The sequence below is a fragment of the Leopardus geoffroyi genome, chromosome C1 (assembly GCF_018350155.1).
Source record: "Leopardus geoffroyi isolate Oge1 chromosome C1, O.geoffroyi_Oge1_pat1.0, whole genome shotgun sequence".
NCBI classification, from domain to species: domain Eukaryota; kingdom Metazoa; phylum Chordata; class Mammalia; order Carnivora; family Felidae; genus Leopardus; species Leopardus geoffroyi.
In genome coordinates, this window is record NC_059328.1 from 73,776,503 (window position 1) to 73,796,800 (window position 20,298).

A 20,298-nucleotide genomic window follows, 5' to 3' on the forward strand; every position below is an offset into this window, starting at 1 on the left:
TGCAATTTTCAAGCATACACACATCTCTAAACAAATTTTCTTCAAGCATGTTACTGACATTTGTTCTAATTGAGGATGAAGCCTGGAGAAACTTTGAAGTTTTTGAAAACAAAACAAAGCAAAATGCAAGTTGCTACCAGAGGGCACTAGCGTATCTACAGTATTCTGGCAGCATGGATAAGTCACCTTCCCCAGTATTCAGAACAACCTTCTCTGCCTTTCTTCCCCTTTCCTTCTCTCTTTGTTCCCTGTCCTCTCCTCTCCTCTCTCCTTTTCTCCCTTCCTTCCTTCCTTCTTTAGGTTAAGCAAAACCATGCAAAGTTCTTTTTCTCCCCCCTCCTTCCCTCCCTCCCGTTCTCTCCTCATTCCTTCCTTCCTTGCAAAGCCATGCAAAATGCCAGCTCAAAAGTTAGTTTTTTCCCCTTGTTTGCTTTAAGTATCATAAATGGGAGACGTGACAAATCATTTCTTCACCTCAGCTGGAAGAGCTCAGGCATTAAAGCCGGGTTAAGCTATACTCTCTGCGTAAGAACCAACTTTGGCTTTGGATGTCACACTAAAACAACACTTCCATCTTGTATTTCTTCAAATATGAGAAGAATTTGCAGCTCTCCAGGATAATCCCCAGCCTCCATTTTGCTGGCACACAGTATATCTACCTATGTGCCAGGGACTGTTCTAAATATTTTGAATATTTTATCCTATTTCATTCTCAACCACCCTCTGAGGTAGGGACCGTCACTGGCCACATTTTACAGATGAGGGAGGGCAAAGAAGGAGCATTCTCAAGGTTGCAGAATCAGTAGGTTCTAGGCCTCACGGTTTTTAAGAGAAGCTGTAAATCCAAATATTTACAAGCAATACCCCAATTTTTAAATGTTAGCAAAAAAATTGAAGTTTTTGCGAAAGTCTGTCAGCTAAACAAAACACATCTGGTAGGTGGATTAAGCCCCTCGGCTGCCTCTTCTGATTTAAGGGGTACTATCTCTAGTTTTTCGGTGTTAGAAAATCTGCTCCTAATAACTAATCAGATGATGAGAAAGTAGAATTGGGAAGCAGAACACTCATATTCACATCTGAACTGTGTCAATTCCCAGCTGCATGACCTTGAACAAGTCAATTCCTGAGCTTCGGTTCCCTCACCTGCAACAGAGAGAATTCCTGCCGTAGGAGGGAGATTTTGAGTCTTGTAATCCTCATGGCTCTTGTGTAATATTTACATTAAAGCCTTTGGTAAACTCCAAGCACTATATAATTAGAAACTATTGTTATTATCATCTCCTTATACCTGAATGTGAACAGAAGGACACGCACATTTACTACGTGCAGACATGTCGCCCTACAGAGACTTCACCAACAATGGCATTACCCCCACTTTATAGATGAAGATTCTGAGACTCAGGGAGGTAAAATAAATTGCCGGAGGGTTCCAAACTAGTAAGAAGTGCATGTGAAATTCACACAGGTTTGTTTGACTCTGAATCCCATGTTTTGTTCCCCCATACCCCCATTGACATTACAAAATTATTAAGCTTCTATGAGGCATTCCACTTTTAGTGGGAACCAATTTATAAGATGTGTCGAAGTGACAGCTTAGGATCCAGCTAGAATGAAGCTTAAGGTCAGCAACTATCGACGAGGAAAGGAAGAAAAGCACCGTCCAGGGCACGCAGGCAGGATCAGACTGGACGGAGCCCCACAGTGGCCATAGCTCCATGCTGGGCATGGGAATGCTAGGCACCTGAGAAGAGAAAGGAGGTCTCTGGCAGGCTGTCTGCCACTTCCTCTTGAGAGCAAGCTGCTGCAAGGGGTGGGGTGGGGGGTGGGGGGCTCCTCCCTGCTTCCTGCTGTGCAATCCCCAGAGCTGCAGAGGCTAGAGAAATGAGGCTAGTTGTGCTGTTTGCTAGCTTACCAGACAAAAGCCACATTTGCACATACTAGCCTCATCAGTCCGGGAGTGACATTTGGACCCTGTCCTGACTTGTCCTTTTGTGCTATTTCTCAGTTGGTTTTGAATTAGGGAGGGGGGCTATCTCGCAGTCCCCCATTCCAAGCCCCCCCCCACCCCCCCCCCCCCCCCCGCCAGCCCCAGCACAAGGTTGAAAGGATGGAAGAAGGAAAGAGCTTAGTTCTCTTTGGCTTTGGGTGTGTCCTGGGCAGTCCACCTTCCAGAACACCTTTAAATGAGTGCAAAATCTCCCTTTGACCTGAGAAACTTTCAGGCTGAAAAGATCCATTTCTTGAAATTTTATTTATTTTTGAGAGAGAGATAGAGAGACAGAGCACGAGCGGGGGAGGGGCAGAGAGAGAGGGAGACACAGAATCTGAAACAGGCTCTAGGCTCTGAGCTGTCAGCACAGAGCCCAACGCAGGGCTCAAACCCACAAACCGGGGGATCATGACCTGAGCTGAAGTCGGATGCTCAACCGACTGAGCCACCCGGCTGCCCCTGAAAAGATCCATTTCTTGAAGACAAGGTAAGGCAGCACTCTGTGCAAGCCCAGCAGTCTATGGCAACTTGGGGGAAATGATTTGACCCTTCATAAAAGTTATTTGGCTGGGGATGGGGAGGGGGGAGTTGCCTTTAGGATAAGAGCTTTACAAACTAGGGGCTCTTCTTATGGAGTTCAGTGACCTGTGGAGAAGGGGCAGGTTCTTCACAGCTAATTTCTGTTATTGCTCCACTTCTAATTCTCTTCCAGTCATTAAAGGGGAAAGAAATTTAACATGGGGGGTGTAACGAATATCCAACCCCATGGAATTATAGGATGGATGGTTTCCCCAGCAGATTCAATGGTGGTAACGATAACAATAATCAATACAAATTAAGGACATGCTTCTGTTTTAATGCACTTAGTAACCAGATCTCTTGTCCTCAAATAAGTCCAAAGGAGAACTGTGTCCTCCTAACCAACTCAAGTGCTGTTGTGAAGGAGGTGTATGTGTGTGTGTGTGTGTGTGTGTGTGTGTGTTCCTTTTTCTCTTAGGGATTCTATAGCTTCCTTCATTCTTCGCCTCTCTCATATTACAGAAAGAAGGTAATTTTTCCTGGCCATTTACTAAAGCTCATTAAAGACTGGAGAGAACAAACAATGCTACTCCTCAGAGACTACCATTCAAAGTCACTCCACAATTCTCTGTTCTAATACTTGAGACAAATTAATTATTCCTTAGTGAAAAGTGTATAATTCCTATTCTTCATTTTTTGGGGGTGGGGAATAATAATGGGAAGTTTATATCTGAGTGAAAAGCTGTCTATGCTGAAGGGAAATGAGAAAAAATGTGCGTTCTGAGAGGAGTAAAAGCAATTATTCTAATAATAATTCTAAGAATATTAATGTCTTTTTAAAGTAGATTGCCTTCAAATAAACACAGAGGTTGAAGCAATGGGAGGCTGGTTTGTTTATTAATCATTCCAAATGTGCATTCTTCTAAATGAACAACTACACGATCAACTTTGCTGGCACATATTAAATTTAGTTAAACAGCAACTTGCAAACGTCTCAAAACTTTTGTAACCAGAGACTAATTTGTTTAACACGTTTAAATGTTATATTGATGTAAAGCCCCACATATTAAACTTCAAAGGAAAAGCTCTTGAGAGCTCCTCATTTTAAAGACTACATGCTGCAAACGAGATGGAGACAAGTCTCATTCTCCTGTTTTGTTTTGTTTTTACATACGAGGCAGTCTCCGGGCCCTGGCCCTCATCCTCAGCGGCGCTGTGTTTGGTCATCTTTAGAGAGGCAAGTGTCTAACTGTGGGGACTGGAAGGCGATGGCTAAGAAAGGCCTAGTGTTTCCCTTTCATCTCTATTAATTAATCCTGGCTCCGTTGGCCCGGAGTACGTTGCTGTTGACATCACCTTTTCCTTACACTTTAAAAAGTCCCAAGAGAGATCAACTGCAGCACAAAACTGGACAAAGAGTACATTTGGTAACCATTTTATTTCTCAATTACCAACCTAAACGTATGGAAAAGATTTGCGCGCTCTCCGATTTACACAACAATTATGCTTCAAAAGTTTAGAAATAAATAACTTTTTTCTCGGACTCATTAGTCCCTCCACCAATTGTAATTGGCGTCAACTAACGAGTTTGCTCCACGGCTTGCCCTTAATTACTGATAAAAGCTAAATTGCAATGCTAGCCAATCAGAAACGAGTTTATTCATGAGAGTATAGTATTCTTTTAAAAGCTCTATCTGTCCTAATAAGTGGTTTTGTGTTTGGTTGAAACCTTCCATAAGTTCCCTTAACATAAGCAAAGGACTCTTAATAACTATATGCAGTGAAGGAATATCATTACTGCCCTCATTCAAACAGATAAAACAAAGGAAACATTTTATAAATTTCAAATGTATACATCATGAACTTGGCAGACCCTGAAATCTCATCCATCTGGTGGGAAATAGATATTAGTAGTCATAAGACTGATACCGAGAATTTGCTTCCTCCTCCAACGTCTAATTCCCCCCCCCCCCCCCCAGTATCCCCAGGCTTCTGCAACAGGCAGTAAGAAATAGGAGAAACCCCAACCGTCATGAGGCATGTTAAACCCTAATGGTATAAACAAGGTTTGGCTCAGGCCACAATCCCACATTAAAAATAATAGACATTCAGGAAACAAGAGTGTTAAAAGCTGGTGGATGGTGGAATCATGCCACCAGGGAGGCCTTGCAATCGCACAAGCTTAATTGTGGAAACATCACTCTAAAGACAGCCCTCTTTGTTTTTGTTGTTGTTTTTAGAAAACAAAAGAAACCTCTTCAGGATTATTGGAAATTCTGAAGATGGGTTCTTACTCAATAATATCCTATAATAATTAGGATGCTTTTGTCTGCTATGATCAGACAGCCCCGTCCAACGTGGCTAGAACAACGGGGGTATTTATTTTATCACATAACAAGAAGTTAGAGATGAGGAGTTACCGGTTTCATTAATGCAGGCAAACCCCATCATTCAAGACATAGGTTGTTGCTACCTCTCCATTCCCATGGTCCCTAGATGGCTGAGGCAAGTTTAGGTATCTAATCCCGGAATAACAACATCTAAAGGCAAAAGAGATGTGGCTTTTTTCTTCTGTTACTTTTTATTTAAAAAAAAAAATTAACATTTAGTCATCTTTGAGAGACAGAGACAGAGCATGAGTGCGGAAGGGGCAGAGAGAGGGAGACACATAATCCAAGCAGGCTCCAGGCTCTGAGCTGTCAGCACAGAGTGCGATGCAAGGCTTGAACTCATGAACTGCGAAATCATGAACTGAGCTGAAGTCGGACACTTAACCGACTGAGCCACCCAGGCGCCCCTTATTATTTTTTTTTTTAATTATTATTATTTTTTTAAAGTTCTCTTCCGCTACTTTTTAAAGAGCAAGGAACGCTTTCCTGGAAATAACCCCAGGCTCACCTCCTCTCACATCTTATTGGCCAGAACTAGGCCACATTCCTGCTCTTAAGCCAATCACTGGCAAGGATTGCCTCAGGCTTAGACCAATCACAATTCACCTCTGGAGGCTGCGGAGGATCTCAGATCCCTCCCTGGATACCTGAACAAAACTGAAAATTTCACCGGAGAGGAGAAAGAGGATGGCGGTGAATGATTTATTGGCAAGGTAAACAACAGCACCTGTCACGCACTTAAGGAGATTATTATTCAAAGGTAACCATTCTTAATGACCTCCAGTCAAAAGTGAAGGGTGAATGAAAGCATGGATCCAGAAGGCAAAGTAGAATATGGGGTGCGGTCTGTTGTTGCTTTCATACGTGTTCTCTTGACAAATTATCCTTCAATACAGGGGAACATGTCTTGGCATTGCAAGGGGGGTGTAGACAGCCAGGTGAGGCAATGGGGGAAGGGGGCCTGGGGACCAGGGTAGGTTCTGCCACCAATTTGCTGGGTAATGTCTGCTGCATGGGAGACCTCTGTGCACCTCACTGACTTCACTGTGAAATGTGGGAGTGGGACCAGAGGATCCCTGATAGCTCTCCTCACCTTGGAATTTGATAGATTTTCACTTTACTCACTGCCATCAAGTAGTCTCCTTTGTCTCTTTGCTCCCCAGCTGAAACAAATGGCATGGCAAAATTCTCTCCCTGCCTTTAGATGTTTATCTGTTAACTCTTTCTCCTGAGACTACATTATAAGAATTACTAGGGCAAGACGCCTCTGTATGCTTTGCTCCCTCTTGTATTCATTGAACTATTATTTAGTGAGGAGCTACTCAGTGCTATGCACCATGTGACATATTTGGTTCACCCATGGTGGCCGCGTGGTCTTTATTTCCTTATTGGTTTTCTGCAGCAGTTTTTGGTGTCCTCAGGTTTTCTTTAGAGAGGCAAAGTAGCACTCCTAAAGTAGGGATATGATATGTTTAGTTCATTAGTTTATTGTGAGGGTGAAGCCAGGCTTAATTCCATAGGATCACAATTTCCATGAATAAGGCAGCACTCCCTGCTTCCCAAAGCCACCCACTTGTTTCATAAATACAGTTGCCATCTATGGCAGTGGAGTGAGAAGACGTAGGAGAGGCTAGTCCTCTGTGGTCTTAGAGACAAATGACAATGGAATGATTAAGGAACTTTGTAAAGGCAAGTATAAGAGGGTTTTCACATGAGAATGGAGAAGCAGAAGCTGAGGGACTCAGAATTTTAAGGTTCCTGTGGAGAATTCTCTTGGGCACACTTTTTTTTTTAAATCTCTAACATCATTTCCCTCAAAACTTGTTCGGTAGTTACTTTAGCTTTTATGCATGTGACCAAACTTTGTGTACTCTTCTAAGACTGACAAACAGGTGGCTCTAGTGTTTTAGAGGGAGAAAAAAAAATCCATGCAGTCTCTGGCATATTGACCTTTTTGAAGATGGGGGTGATTATTTTAAAGTATACAAATTCCTGACAACCCAGCATAGGATCGATAGCAATCACAAAAAAGGTGCCAGATCATTATACTACTTATGTGAAATGTAGTACCAGCTCTCAGTGTGATGAGGTTCAGAATTTTTTTGTAAAAATAAAAAGTATTATCGCAGACACTTTATTGCTCAGCCAATAGAGCCATTTCCCTGCCCCTAATTTTCTACTTATCAATTACTGATTTTTTTTAAGGCAGAGATCCTTGATTCCAGGAAAGATATTTCCCACAGCCCAGGGATTTAATCACCATTGGTTTAGGGCTAAGCATATGGCCTCATTTTAGCCAATGAGACATAAGGGGAAACAAAGTTTGTTGGGTACTTCCTTTCCCAGTCAAATCATCTTGCCAAATCAATGATCTATTTTCAGTCATCATCTTAGCTTCTCAGCAGCTTTTAAAGATGTGATGAGTTTTCTCTTCTAGAACATTCTCTTCATGTGGCCTCTGGTTTTCCTACTACTTTATTGCCTTCTCTTTATAGGCCCTAGATTGGCTCTTCCTTTTCTTCATAATCTCTAAAGTTGAGACACTCTAGGGCTCAATCATTGGCCCTTTTTCTATCGACACTTACTCTATATGGCTTTATTCATGGTTTTAACACCTTCCATATATTGAGAGCTTATAAATTCATTTCTGGAGCTCAGACATCTCCCATGAGCTTACATCTCTAATTGTATCTAACTGACTTCTCAACTTCACCACACGGATGTTAAATGGGGATCTCCACTTTACTATGTTTTGGTCCAAAATAGAATCTTGATTTATACCCCCTCATCCTGCTTCTTTTCCAGTATTCTCCACTTCGGGAAAAGATAACTATCGTTCTAGCTCATGCCAAAAGACTAGAGATCATCCTTGATTGGGTTCTGTCTCTCAGCCCCTGACACAGCCTCTCAATTGGTATATGCTCTGTGCACTATCTTCAAAGTACATCTGGAATGTTACACTTCTCACCACTTTTACCACTCACCACTTTCATCTTTCACTGCAATAATTTCTTTGCTATTCTCTCACCTCCACTTTTACCTCCAGCGTCCGGTAGAATCGATTCCAACTCTATGTTTAAAAAGTTAATGCTCCAAAGAAGATGAGTTCATTTCTCACATCAGTTTGGAAATAACTTTTCCAGCGTGGTTTTGGCAACTTCATTCTGTCACCAGGGACCCACCTTTTACCACAGCTTCTATTTTCCCACTCCATTGTCTCAGTGCAAGGCTTTGTCTTGGTACACCATTTTCATCATCACATCATCTGCTGGTGAAATTTTAGCCCTTTGGTCCACATTTCAGGTCTAAGGAAGGAGGAAATCTGGAGGGTAAAAAATGGGTCCTTCCCACCTGAGGCAGTTCTCATTAAGTACTTTCCTGGGAGTCCTATCTACTCTTCCCCTTGCATATTATTTATTGGCCACAGCTCAGTCCAAACATGCTTCATGGAGCTGCAAAGGAAGTTTGGGAAATGCAGTCTTTTTTTTTTTTTTAATGCTTACTAGTTTTTTTTTAATGTTTATTTATTTTTGAGAGAGAGAGAGAGAGAGAGCAGGGGAAGGGCAGAGAGAGAGAGGGAGACACAGAACCCAAAGCAGGCTCCAGGCTCTGAGCTGTCAGCACAGAGCCCAACTTACAGCTTGAACTCACAAGCCTTGAGATCATGACCTGAGCCCAGACCAAGAGTCAGATGCTTAACTGAGCCACCCAGGTGCCGCTGGTGTTTTATTTCTTTCTTTTTTTTTTTTTTTTAATTTTTTTAACGTTTATTTTTGAGACAGAGAGAGACAGAGCATGAACGGGGGAGGATCAGAGAGAGGGAGACACAGAATCTGAAACAGGCTCCAGGCTCTGAGCTGTCAGCACAGAGCCCGATGTGGGGCTCGAACTCACAGACCGTGAGATCATGACCTGAGCCGAAGTCGGACGCTTAACCGACTGAGCCACCCAGGCGCCCCCTTGGTGTTTTATTTCTAAGAGGAAGGAGGCGATGGATCCTGGGGTAAGCTTGTAGCAATTTTTGCTACACATCCCTTATATCAATTCTTCCCTAAGGCCAGTTAATTTTTTAAAAAATGAAATAAATTTGATTAGGACATCATGACTTAACACTCTCCAATAGCTTCCCATTGTGTTCAGATTCAAATCTAATGGCTCTGCCTCTGTCTCTAAAATCATCTGTTTCATTTTCTGTCCCACATACTCCATTCTAGCAACACCAGCTTACATTGAGCATGCCAAGCTTATTCCCACCCCAGAGCCTTTGCATTTGCTGTTTCTGCTGCCTGAAATGTGTGTGTGTGTGTGTGTGTGTGTGTGTGTGTGTGTGTGTGTATGTTTTCAAATCTGGGCATGACTCAGCACCTTACTTCCTTAGGTATAGTCTTGTCCTGTTTCCTGATGTCACTCTCTAAAATGATGACTGCAAAACCATGATCAGACTTCTGTAGAGCCTAGAAAATCTTACTTTTGGTATACCTACCAAAGTCACATCAAAAACATCCCACAATAAATACAATGTGAGTGTGCCCATATAAGAATTGAATTATATCACAAGTGCCAAGTTAATCAGTTACCTTTGTAGACATTTACTTGGACATTTATTGATTTTAATTTTTGCAGTTTAGCTTTTGTACTTTGAAATCACTAAACTTTCCACTTCAGGTTTCTAATGTTTTCTTTTTTTATAAGCTTGAAACCTGATATGCATTGAGCATGTGCTACAGGACATACTGGGTAAAACTTCCTTAGATCCCTATAAATGTTATCCTAACCAACACACTAAAATTGTTCTGACTACAGAAACTTCCTCATTTTTTAAAATGCTTATTTATTTTGAGAGCGAGAGAGAAAAAGAGGGAGAGAGGGAGAGAGAGGATCCCAAGCAGGCTCCGCACTATCAGTGCGATCATGAGATCATGACCTGAGCCCAAATCAAGAGTTGGATGCTCAACGGACTGAGCCACCCAGGCGCCCTGAAACTTCCTCATGTTTAAAACATGTTAATGAAAAACTTATTAATAAAAATTACACAACTAACGTTACTTCTACCGTGACACCAATGATCTATAACCATGGTTTAGAATAGGGTTTTTCAAGCTCAACATTACTGACGTTTTGGGTAGAATAATTCTTTGCTGTAGGGGACTTTCCTGTGCCGTCTATGATGTTTAGTAGCATCCCTGGCCTCTACTCACTTAAGTCAATAGTGATTTTCTGTCCCCCCTACCTGTGACATTGTCTCACAGACATTGCCAAATGTCCACTGGGGGACAAAATCATCGACTGTGGAGGAAGAACCATGGGCTTAGAAACTAAAGTTGTACAAATCTATTCAACAAAACCCATATACTGATTTCTTAACAGATAGGAGTGGACCACGGAAGGTTTCTTCAACCTGTAAATCTTTGCAAATACCAAGTTTTGAACTTCAGCTTTAACAGTGATCTTGAGAGATCACTTAACCATGATTTGAGTTTCTTCAATTAAAAAACTTTTTTTAAGGTTTATTCATTTTTTGAGAGACAGAGAGAGACAGACCATGAGCGGGGGAGGAGAAGAGAGAGAGGGAGACACAGAATCCCAAGCAAGCTCCAGGCTCTGAACTGACAGCACAGAGCCCGACGCGGGGCTCAAACTCACAGACTGTGAGATCATGACCTGAGCTGAAGTCGGACGCTCAATCGACTGAACCACCCAGGCTTCCCTGAGTTTCTTCAATTTTAAAATGGAGGCTATGAGGGGTGCCTGGGTGGCTCAGTCGGTTGAGTGTCCGACTTCAGCTCAGGTCATGATCTCATAGTCTGTGAGTTCGAGCCCCGCGTCGGGCTCTGTGCTGACAGCCCAGAGCCTGGATCCTGCTTCGGATTCTGTGTTTCCCTCTCTCTCTGCCCCTCCCCCGCTCATGCTCTGTCTCTCTCTCTCTCTCTGTGTCAAAAATAAACATTAAAAAAAATTTTTAATGGAGGCAATGAGACTGATTGTGTCAGGCTGTTAATAAGATTAAATGATTTGCTATGTGGAAAGAACACAGCCCAGTGTCTGGACACATTGAGGGGTTCTGTATTTGTTATTTCTCCTTTCTGGGTTAAAATGGAAAGTACTGAATGAAAAACAATATTATGGCTATTTCTGACATAAACTCAGCATGTAGGAAGGGGGATCATATGGGGGGCAGTAGATGGTGTGGGCTGGGGAGAGGGGAGCCCTGCCCAACTTTCTAGGAGCAGAAGGGAACTCACAGCTGTCATGACACATGAAAATCCCAAAAGAAGAGTCACGGGCACATGAATGCATCAAAGGAAATTTGGAATAGAAATCATTGTTCTGTTTGCCACAGGTACTCAAAATACACCTAAAATCCAGTCACTTCTCACCTTCCCTCTGCTATCACTGTGCTTCAAGCCACCAGCATCCGTTGTTTGATTACTGCGAGAACCTCCTGTCTGGTGGACTCGTGGCTTTGGCCTTCCCACTCTATAGTTCGTCCTCAACGACGAAACCAGAGGGAGTTTTCTAAAATGTAATCAGATTTTCTCTTTCCTGCCAGAATCCTCAGATAGCATCCCTTCTCAATCCAGGTGAAAGCCCAAGTCCCCCACCTGCCCCTGCGTAAACCTTGATCTCTCCTACTATAGCCAGGGTACCCGGCCTCCCTCCAGCTTCTCAACTGTATCCAGCATGGCGCCTCAGGGCATTTGCACTGCAGCTGCTTCTGCTTGGAACTCCCTTTCCTTCAGATGCATGGCTCCTTTACTTCCTTTAGGTCTGGACACAAATGTTATCATCAAGACCTCCCCCAACTCAGGAACATAATAGTGTAATCCACCACCAGACCCGTTCCACCTGGGCCCCCCCTGCTCCCTGTGTTTTTCCCCTGCTTTGCTTTTCTTCATAGCAGGTACCACCCTTTAACACACAATAATTGACAAACACCCTGAGCATAGTGAGGCTACTCCAGTTTTTTGCCCCACTCTGCTAGGGGTGGGAGGATAGAGCAAATAGAATAAATTCATGGTAGAGGAAAAGAGGTGGCAACAAAATAGCCTATTTGGCATTTTCTCACAGCATTTTTAGTGGTTTTCTATTGCTGCAAAACAAATTACTATAAATGGCTTTAAACAATACCCATTTATCATCTCAGGGTTTCTGTGGGCTAGAAGCGCCAGTATGGCATAGCTGGGTTCTTTGTTCAGGGTCTCCCTGGGCTGAGAGCAAGGTGTCGGCCAGGACTGCCATCTCCTCTGAGTCTCAAGGTCCTCTTCGGAACTCACTGGCTGCTGGCAGGATGCATGTCCTTACAGCTCTAGGTCGAAAGTCTTTTTCTCCTTGCTACCTGTTGACTGGGGACTGCTGTAGCTCCTAGAGGCCACTCACATTCTTCCACGGGTTCCCTCCATAACGTCTCTCACATATGGAAGTTTGCTCTTTCCTGGACAATAGGAGAACATCTTCTGCGGCTTTGAATCCGTCTGACTGCCTCCGTCTCTGACTTCTAGGCCTTCTTTAAAAAGGATTCCACTGATTAAGTCAGGGCCACCCACACTGAAGAAGACAGGATTATACAGGGGGTGCACACCAGAGAGTTGGAATCTTAAGCACTATCTTAGAGTTTTGACTTCCCAGCATTCCTGTGAGGATTCCACTTGGAGAAGTCTATTACTTGGTCCAAAATTATCATATGCATTCAAAGAAAGTAAGTCCAGGACAGTTGGCCACAGTGGCTGAAATCCATGCACACAACTTTTGTCCTGTAGGCCATTCCTGGGGCTTGCTGGAGAGCCATGTATTTGGCATTGTCAATATGGGGAGGGGGGGGGCTTATTAATGTTTCTAGAAAGATCTATAACAGTGTTAGGTAGATGCTTGCCTTGTCTTTTAGATAAAGGACACATTTATTTGTACATCGTGGCATTTGTTTCTTTAAATGGCATAGCCTTTAGAAGGTGCCCTCTGATTGGAAGACTTACAACAAATCTGTTCCTCCAGTCAGAAAGGATGCACCCTCCAGTCATGGAGGTACCAGCCAATGTCATTCTGCCACCCCACATCTATCAGGAAAAGGGATCATTTCCATCAGCCATTTGGCAAAATTGAAACAAAGTAATTATAACACAACAGTGTCATAGGATCCATGACACCTGCTTTAAAAATAAATCTCCTGGCTTTGTCTTCCCCTTTATTTTCAATAAATGCTCCAGTATTATTGCCACTGCATTAATCTAGCAGCAGGAAACCATTATCCTATGACAACAGTCTCTCCCATTAACATTATCTTTTAATTTTAAGATTGTTTAGATGACTGCTAGAAGCTACTAAATTAAGATAAAATGAAGAAAGAATTATTTTCTTTAAGCCAAGTATTCAGTCAAATTACCCACCCCCAATCTTGATTGCACTGGCAGGAGAGACACCATTATTTTTGTCTCAGATTACTTAATACTATTTGGGTATAAGTTGGAATTTCTAGAAATCTACACATGCTTTAAATGTCATCTAGGAAATAAACCATTAAACTTTAAATTATTATTTATATTGTTTGCTATATTCCATGGTATCCATTGAGGACTTGGAAATACTGGTGTTTTTCTAAGAAGCAATTGTTGTAGCAAATTAAAACAATAGCAAAATAAATAGCAAATTAAAACAATAGCAAAAATAAAACAATAATGAAATCACAATGATGAAAACTCAGTAAAGAAATAAAGGAATCATTTGTCTAGTAGAGTTTATGCTGAGAAATAATTGAATTTGAAGAATGCAGCAAAAATGAGACGGGAGGAAAATCAACCCAAATTAAAAGAAAGTTGTGATTGTTAGTGATTATTACTTAATGTTCTGACAAATGGACTTTAAAATGACCATCATAGTAAATGGTATCTGTAAGTTTTATATCAAATAAATTCCAAACTTTTTTTTCCAAATAAAAAGTAACTTACCTACTCCCTGTTAATTTTAAAAATTCTCTTTTATTCTGTCAGCTGTATCCTAACACCTGAAGACATTCTCAAAATCTCACAGTACACATTTTGTTCTACCCTCATCTGTTCCACTGGTCTCAGGGCTTTCTTTCCAAAAGGCAGAGTCTGATACAACTGCAAATGAGGAATATATCTAAATAATTATAGAATAGTGACATTATGCAGTCAATAGTCTAAATCTGTGATTCCTCACTCCCATGGGTAAACCTCACATAAGAAAATTAATAGAAACTGAGTTACTGTCTTAATAGAAATTGTACTGGAAAAAAAAAAAAAAAGAAGTGCTTCAATTGTGAATTCCCTATATTGTTAATGTAGTTCAAGTAGGCCATCAATATGTGTCCTGTTTACTGATAGGTGCAAAATAGGTGGTGGGAGATCAATCAAAACCCCCCTCCATAAATTACCACGACTTCTAGAAATTATCAAAACTTCACTGGAGTGTCATACGTAGTCTTCCCAGCAATGAGTTATAGTCAATAATTCATTCCTTGACTGAGCTGATAACAGGCAGATATTCTAATAATGTGCCAGGATTTACTACTGGACACAGCAGTAAGTAGGAATTTCAATGCAGTGTTAAATGTTATCTCAGTGGAGAAAAGCAATAAAACCAGGACAGAGAGAGGCATCTGGGCACAATGCGTGGATGTTTTAACCCTCTAATTAGAACAAACATGTACAAAGGTAGTGTTGTTTAAGTTTTCATTCTTTCTTTGAAGCAAATTGTTTCCAGAGTATTGTTCTGTAATGACTTCTCTTGCCCTTATTGTCAGAGAACACAACAGATGGCTCTGGAAAAAGGCTGGAAAGAAAGTCTATTTTATTCTTGGGTTGTTTTCCCAAATTTTAAAATGAATTCACTTAAATTATTTTCCCTTCAAAGGACACTTTCCTCCAAAAATTGTCATCTTAGACCCAAGATCTCAAATATATTTTCAGTGATTTCTTATCATACAGAGAAGTCGACAAATTTGCTTTCTCTGTCAGAATGTTTTGAACCTAGGAAAGAAGTGGTGATTCATCAAAAACAATTTTATTATGAAATTTGATTTATGTTGAGAAATATAAATGGTGACGTTATAATGTGTACCTCTGTGTGGAGGGAGCACATTTTGGTCAATTGAGTTATCCAATTTTATTATTTAAAAAAATCCATATCGGTTGTTCTTTTTATTCTAAAAAATTTATGGCACTGTATAGAGTAGAAATATGTGTTTCTCAAGTCTACGGACAGCTATGGATTGAACTGGCCTAATTCCACCATGGTCATTCATTACAATTAGATGAATAAACATTATCATGTTTTCATCAACTTTTTTTTTTTTTGTGAGTGAATAGAGACCACTATTATACTTTAAAATATTACATTTTATTACAAATGTACAGAGAGAAAAGGCTTAATTATATCAATACTATAAAATTAAAATTATATCAATACTGTAATTAAATACAGTATATAATACTGTATATAAAATACTGTAATTACTCCAACTAAAGGAGCTGTGGTTTGGGGCACTTGAAATTTCTGAATTATTAGCCTTTCTTTTACCAAGAATAGTTAGTGGGAACATAAGCGGGGGGGATGAACTATGTTTTAATGCTTTCGTTTCTCTACCATAAATGCTCATTTCCATCGTCTTGGAGAGGAACAGTAATTAATGTTGAATGAAATTGCTATTTTCTACTGGATTTATCATTTTAATATATATTCGTAGTAATGACCACCTCACATATATACAGATGGCCCAGTCATCTACATACCCTCTTTTGCGTCTATTACAAAATTAAATTTATCCGCAATAAGATTTAATTTGACTTTAATAAGCATTGTCTGTCAACCTAGTAGACCATTCATAAGACCCTAATGAACATATAATATACTCACATATATAGTCTGATAATATATCTGCAATGATATATGCAGAATATCCCTTGTGCTTGAATACTGTTGACAGAATTCAGTCCTGGAAGTGGTGAGTGAGTAAGCCAAATAATTTTTCTGTAATATCATCACTATGGAACATATTCATATATCAAGATTTGCTGTAGTTCTGAGGCAGATTTGGGTGATATTTAAACTCCTGTTCCTACCCTAAAAAACATATATGAAGAAAGTGAGTAATCTCTTGCCACACTAATAAAAGTAGCCTTCCTACATCAGGCAAAATCATGTATCACAGATGTTTTTTTTTTTTTTTCTTTCTCATCATCTTTTTCTCCTTTCCCATCATCCCCAGGAGTTTCAAATGTCCTAATCAAGTAGAATAATTAAAAGGAAAATCTACATCTTAAATTATATTTCTAATCACAGCAATATCAATGCTGTTTCATTTTCCTCGTGACCTTTTAATTATTTTATTGTGATAAAATCAACTTCCTCGCTATGCTTTGACATTACCCTACAAAAAAGAGGTTAGGGTAGAACTTTCAAAATACTGATTAACATAATCAGGTGGGACATTTACCAAATATAGACATTTAGATTGCTTTAAAAAAGAATGAAAGAAAGAAAGGAAGAAAGAGCGGAAGAGAATGTCCTAACACAGCAAGAACCTACTCCTTTATCACATGAAACATTTAGTGAGATATGGACAAGAAATTTTGAGAACTATGGGCAAAAGGAGGTCAGTCAATTTAAAGTATTGTTATTAGTATTTAAAGCCAAGCTGTGGTTCTTTGAGATGTAGTCTCTTAGGTAAGTTGAGATCTCCATAAATCTTTATGCTTAAAGGTGGCAGTGGTCTCTCTGCCTCTACTTCCCGTGCAGTGCCCCCCCACCCCCAAGCCAACACCACCACCCTAAGACACTGGCGGGGACATAAGTGCCATTCCCCTCCTTGGATTTTCCGTTACATCTGTGTAACTACTGTTCCCTCCTCTTTCCGCACCTTTTACATTTTGGAATTGTCCTAGACTAAAGCTTTTCAGATTCACCTTGGCTGAAACTTCTGATTTCAAGGGATCTCTATGATGGCAGTAATAAAGGTAGGTGGATTTTTTCTTAAGTTTTTTTTCCTAAAAAGGATGCCTTCAAAAGAGTTTTGCATTGACTTTATGTATTTTTTAAAATATTCTTTCTTCTTTTGTTCCTTTTTCTTAATATGTATATTTTTAAAGTTTAGTCATTTATTTTTGAGAGAGACAGAGCATGACATGAGCGGGGGAGGGACAGAGAGAGAGAGAGGGAGAGAGAGAGAGAGAGACAGAATCCTAAGCAGGCTTCGCGCCAGCAGCACAGAGCCCAATTTGGGGCTCCAACCCACCAACTGTAAGATCATGACCTGAGCCAAAATCGAGAGTCGGCCACTTAACCAACTGAGCCACCAGGCACCCCAACTTTAAAATTTTTAACCATATTTTCTGAGAAAGAGCTGGAGGCATTTTGTCAGGGAGGTTACCCTATTTGCATCAAATAAATAGTCAGGCTGTTCTCTAGGCACGGAAGGCAACTTGGGTCTGTGTGGAACTTCTGGTTGTTCATAGGAGATTCTTAGAGAACTGTCACTTAGAGAAAGGAAAGATGATTATGATTGCAGGACTGAAATAAGAAAAAGGGAATGTATGGACAAATCAATTTGGGGTGAATCAGGGGAATGAGGGCTTGATCTAGAATCAATATGGTTCCTATATTTAATTAGGATTCAAGAAAGGAACAATTTGAGTTTCTTTCTTTTCTGAAACACCGTATTCTTATTTCTCACTGTAGGTGAGTAGGCTAGATAAGGAAAGTATCATGCCAGCAGAATTTTCTTGAACTGTTGGGCACAATATAACATTATTATTTCGCATTTAGGCAATCTTACTATATATACCAGGATTATTACCTTGAGCACTGTTTTATATTCGTTTAAGGAATACCTGAATACAGAATTCCTTTACCCATAATAAACTTGTGTGTGTTTACACGGTTTTTGTGAGTTTAGCACCAGTGGAAATAAAAGATCGACATCCCTACCTCATCTAAGCAGGCACTTTCGGCCCACAGATCTTGCTACTCGAAGGAGAAAGCACTGCCACATGCAAAGCATGCAGAAATAAAGGCTACCCAGAGGTGGCGCTGTGGTTAAAGTACACCTGAATTTTGATTACAGTGACTGTATTTACTTCCTACCCCTCAGAAGAGAGACTGTTAGCCATTATCGCTTTTGTATTTCTATAACCACAACATCAGCAAATAAAGCTCTCTGGTAACATACTCCCACCTACTCCAATCTACCGGGACATGTGTTAAGACCTCATTCCACACACAATTAGAGCCAAAACACTAAAACTACCTCCTAGGCCCCTTCTAGCCTAGAGATCTGTATTCAAAGTTTTACCCATGCTTTTCTCCTTTCCCCCTCCCTCCCTCCCTCCCTCCCTTCCTTTCTCCCTCCCTCCCTTCCTTCCTTCCTTCCACCCACAAAACTACATGGATGCTTTGGAGAATCACTCAGTGATATCTGATGTTTGATTAAATTTCTAACATTTCATTTTAAAATAAAGACATTTTAGTGTACATACTTCAGGAAATACCACAATTCATTACAGGCCTATATATTATATGTTCTATTTGAGCAAATCATTTTTTAAAAAAGGACACATAAAGACCATTTGGCTTAATTCCTTCATTGGTAGATAAGAAAATTAAGGGCCACAGCAGGAAACTTACTTGTACATGACAAATCATAATTGTAGCCCACTAAGGTCTTGTGTCATCTCGTTTTGATTATTATAAATTATTAACAAATTGAAACCGAAGCAGGGAATTAGAATGTGTGTTTTTTATTTGTTTATGGGGTTCCTTTCCTCATTTGGTTTAATTGAGTTTTCTTTACTAACCTTCAAAGAACATTACATCTTTTAAGATGGGCTGCTTTAATCACACTCATCTGCAGCTGTTTTCTGTACAGGACATTTTAATTACTATTATACTTTAAATGATTTAAAAAAAATGTTTCGCATACGTGCACAAAGTGACTTGTTCATAAAAATTCAATACCAATCAATAAAAGTAAGTCATTTAATTTTGAGGTGCTAGAAATATAAAGAAATGACTATTCTAATTGGTATTTAAAATGTCCTCTGCTTGGCATTACAGGCAATGAATATTGTTTCTTTTGCAGCCTTCATTTTGATGGTTTGAAAGACAGCAATCCCCCAAACAGATAGTAAAACCATAGATGTTTAACAACTGCATTGTCTAGCCAGATTCTTCTGCAGGTCCCTTTCCTCAATCCAGCAGTACTGTGTGTAATACAATATGAAAACTTGTCCCATAAGGCTGGTTTTACTTAATGATACTTAGCAGAAGGGCTTTGCACTTTCATGATAATTTCCCCCAGAAAAATCTCTCTGGAACGTACTAATAATAATCAGACCTAATATTAGCCTCAGATCAGAAATTTATTAAACCTATTTGGCAGAGTAGATAAAGTTGAATGACTAGGTATTCAAACATCTAGGCTGAGCTTGGGCCCTGGAAAGAGACCTAAAAGCATTCCTCAACAGTTAAATTTATACCAGAAGTGACCTTTCGTACTCTCCAGAGGCTGTGAGTTTGGGAAATTTTGCAATTACTTCTGTTGCTTTTGGGGGGCTATGAGAAAGTGGGGTTCTCATCCTCCACAGTGAGGTGGATGGAGGGCAAGACTTCCTGAAGTTTCCCTCAACTTCCGAAGTAAGGGCTGTGATCTTTTTTTTCACCGACAATTGACAAGTATCTCTGAAATGCCTACGAGGCTCTTCAACTCCGGCTAATGTGGAAGAGGGTAAGGAGGGAGTACTTAAGAACTACTGATTCACTGTCTTTACCTTGTTAACTGAACTTCCACTAAGGCTCATCAACCTCAACACCGCGAATTAAAAAACAAAAACAAAACCTCTTCTGCGTGTGTGTGAAGTCCACCGCCCTAGGATTTCGGGAAGACTTTTCTTCCCAAACAGGAAGAGACCTATTTCTGAGACGTGAAGTTAAGTTTCCTAAGGGGCTCGTGTCGGTGCGAGCGGAGGGCAATCCCCGAGGGGCGGGCGGGTGCGGGTCCCGAGGGTCCTCCGCGCGCTGGGCAGCCGGAGCGGCACCCGACGCCTCCGCTCTCGATCCGGGGCGGCGGAGGGCAGCCCGGCAAGGTCCCCGGCGCCCGGGTCGCCGCTTCCCACCTGATTCCGGCCCTTCCCCTCTCTTTCCACCTCCCGCTCCACCGCCTCCCTCTCTTCCCCGCCCCCAGAGTCTAGTTTCAGTCATCCCTTTGTCCTTCCCCGGATTGGCAGGTTTTATTATTCCGCCTGAACAATCCGGCCGCCCAGTGGCTGAGGGTCGCTGACGTCGGCGGCAGAGCCGGGGAGTAGTTGGGATTTTGCTCTGTCAGTAACACATGTGTAAGCGCCGCGGAGGGAGCGAGCGAGCCGGCTAGAGGCCAGCGCCGCCGCCGCCGCC